The 3,572-nt window shown below is 39.4% G+C and overlaps 1 pseudogene; it reads right to left on the bottom strand.

Moving 5' to 3' along the window:
* Positions 1-301: 301 nt before the first annotated feature.
* LOC141819537 (uncharacterized) lies at positions 302-2,323 on the bottom strand (annotated as a pseudogene).
* Between the last annotated feature and the right edge of the window lie 1,249 nt (positions 2,324-3,572).

Below are 3,572 nucleotides of genomic sequence, written 5' to 3'. Positions count from 1 at the left end.
TTGGCTAGAGGATGATAGACTTGTTACAATGGGATAAGAGATCAATTCTCGACGGACACATGCTCTTGGGGAAAAACGCCCTCCGACTCCTAACCACTTGAAGGAGGAAACTTTGTGAGGATAACACACACAAAAAGCAAATCATGAACTGAGGTAACTGAGCCAAATTTACAAACCCATATCGATTAAGGACTAGATTTCTCATACAAAACAGATTAAGATACTTTGCCAAGTTTCCAGATTTCTTGGTACTTCCCTCATTCTATAGACATGTAAGAGAGGAAAGAGACCACATATAAGTTGGCTGAATCTACTTCATTGAAATGGAAATGAAAATTTAGTGACTATTTAGTAGTTGCCATACCCCATGTAACCATTTCGGTATCGCACACCATACTGCTCATAGATTGGATCCCCATAATTCACAGCCTTGATCTCCACCGATCGGTGTTTGCTTTCCGATTCTTGAACAGCTCCAAAAACAATCTCATTAGAGGTTTCATAATTCTGCTCAAAGTAAGTTTGAGGGCCAGATGAGTGATGCCGGTGCTGCTGTAGTTGTTGTTGTTGATGCACTTGCTGTACCTGCTTCTGCGGCTCCGCCTTCCACCCATTAGTGTAAGTTCGTGGCTGCCGAACATGGTGGATCTTTTCTGGTTCTTTTGACATGAATGCATAGATCTTTCGTGGTGTGGGAGCTCTCGTCTCCACCGGTGGCGGTATCTCATCATGTGGAATGACAAAACTCTCAGGAATTGGCCAAGTGTTTACCCTCTTGCTGCTGCTGCTGCTGAAACTGTGTAGGTTTGGGTTTCCTTCGGAAGATTGGGAACAATGAACCGAAGATTCCGGCTGTGGAGAACCATGTTCGAGATATTAACTTCCCCGTGGAGTTGAAGAGGCCTTCATTGTCTGCATTTTCAGCATCTTCTCCAGTTGGTATAAGTGGTGGCCTTAGAGATGTCTTCATTTGTCTCCGATAAGGAGGCATGATTGTTTTGATGGGTGTTCGATGTTCTTGTACAAAATGTGTTTGATTTTCCTGTACATGATCCTATTCACATTCCGTAAAAGGACTAGAATGTAGTCGATGTAAATTAATTGTCAAACTATCGAGTATGAATTACTTACATCGGCTTTTGATGAGATCATCAGTCCCACACGCCATTGAAGCAATGCTAGAATGTAGCCAAAGAAACCCGCAGCAAGGAGCACTGCAATACCTGTACAATAGCAGCAAAAAAATATGAGCTTACACAAGTTGTCGAAACTAATAGTTCGATCATGCAGTTTCTTTAAGCTTCTAACCAATAAGTTCATCCATTGAATTCTAGCTAGTAGGTCATCAAGGCGTACCGAAGGAAAACCAGTTTCATATTGGTATGCACAATCATCGACGTTAAGCTGAACTTCCCTGATTGCCTGGTTTCCCCTGTCTACCACCAGAAGCGAACAGCTGCTCGCAACGTAAACTACTTCAAAATCAGTAGAAAACTTTGCATCTTCACTTGCCCCGTCCGAGTGTGCTACTCTACCACCCCACTTTCCCCCGGCAATTGTCGTAACCCCTGTACAAATTTGGAATTCAGTCACGGAAGCTACATGAAACATACTTTACATGAATTCAAAGTTGCAGTGTCTTCTCTGCATAGATCAATTCTAAATAAATGAATCACGCGTATTATATCCTTATACATCAAAACAATTGATCGTTTAGCCAACAATTTATCGCTCGTTATCAGAACATATGTATACACTAGAAGTTGCTAAGCTCTTTATCGAGCATATGTAGCAAAGATGAACACCATGGCTTTCCCTCAACAGCCAAACTGAGATCCACCTCGACACCACTGGCAACACCTGAAAGTCAGTTTCTCATCGAAGAAGAATTTCTCTTGAGGTTTTCTTTTTTTTCTCAGCTTAGTGAACTGTGATCATATTAACTAGAAGATAAGAACAATCATATACGAGCTTATGCAAACAAAGAAGATTGAAAAGGAAGGCCGCAAAGCAATCAGATGAATATTCATATATGACAAAGCATTCATTTGCAAATAAAGTTTCTCCTGACAAACCGGTTTATCTTTCTAAATTCTATCGTAACCAATAAGACCATTGTGAAGCTGTTATATTTGTCTATCTCTTCACTTACCTGTGTCGCTAATTTTCCTTATTGCCATGTTCATTGTGTCTGCAACATATATATTTCCTCTTTCATCTACTGTAAAGCCCTTTGGATGGTTCATCCTTGCTTCTCGCGGCCTTCCATCAACGTGGCCAACATATCCTTCTGGAGAACCGGCAACAAGCTTAGGTCTGCTATCTGCATTTGAAAACAATATCTGGATAAGCTCAACATAATTTTTTTAAAACAAAACAAGTAATCAAGCGATTTTCATACTCAAATTCCACAAACAATTTACGTCAGAGCAACAATTACTAGGAAAATACTAGCAACACGCCAAAAGAAAACATCAATTAATAGATGAGATTGATTTCTTTTTCTTTCAAAACCTACCCGATGAGACTGATAATGGATAATCTTCAGGTTCAGAAGCAAATCAAATCAGTTTAAGTATGTCCCAAGAGCTAAATACTATATTTTAAAAAAATGATAGCAGTGTGCCTAAAGGCACCCTCAAGTTTCATTCGAGTTAAATACTATCATTGTATCCAGAACAACAAATGACAATGACATACAGTATCGCAGACAATGAGTTCTCTGCAAAACTACTAAAAGTGCCAATTCATTTAGCAATAGAAATTAATAAGTGAACATCTACATCATCATCACCATCATTGTCAAGCTGTGTTTGTCCCAACAATTTGATGTGGAATCTTATTCCTCCATTGAACTCTATGAAAGACGATATTACTTACTCGTAATATTCATTACTTAGTCGTAATATTCATCTCTACATAATTCATTGGTCATCTTTAAATATGTCCATAGCATTGTTGGAACATGTGGGTCGAAAGGACGGTCAATAGAGGGGGATTGAATATCGTTCATGTTTGCGAATAGAAAATGGATCGATTCTTGTTGCAATCTCAGAAAGGTTACAACAAAAACATTAACAGCGGAAATCAAACAAAAGCACAAACACAAGCATACCACAATGAGAACTAGGGCTTTTAATGTTGTTCAACAACCCTCAGGCTTTTGTTCCATGGCCTATAATCCTTTGGTGAATCACTCCTAGAATCCTCTATACTTTCTCCTTCACGGCAACACCAAAAGTGGGTAAACCTCTTAAAAGTCGATCAAAAATAGCACAAAGAGGCTTACAACAAAGTTCCCAGGGGTTAATAAGAAATTTCTAGGGTTAACAAGAAAGCACAAATAAAAGATAGAGTATTGATGTGAAATATGCTTGTTGATACATGGCCTTTGGAACCCGTATAGTCTCTTCCACAAATTGCTTTGTTGACACAGTCTTTTCTAAGTTGGCAACCAAGGGTTAATTGGTATGAACCAGTAGTCGGTTGATCCTTTTACGTCATTATTGTTGGCGATCTGGATCTCTGTTCCGCGATCCGGATTCTATCCGCTCCGAAGAGCATAGAACCCC

Source organism: Curcuma longa, unplaced genomic scaffold (assembly GCF_044706935.1).
Source record: "Curcuma longa cultivar G26 ecotype Majalengka, Jawa Barat unplaced genomic scaffold, ITB_CL_G26_1.1 contig_8580, whole genome shotgun sequence".
Taxonomy (NCBI): domain Eukaryota; kingdom Viridiplantae; phylum Streptophyta; class Magnoliopsida; order Zingiberales; family Zingiberaceae; genus Curcuma; species Curcuma longa.
The sequence above is the reverse complement of the archived record's forward strand: the minus strand, read 5'-3'. Positions and strand labels throughout refer to the sequence as shown.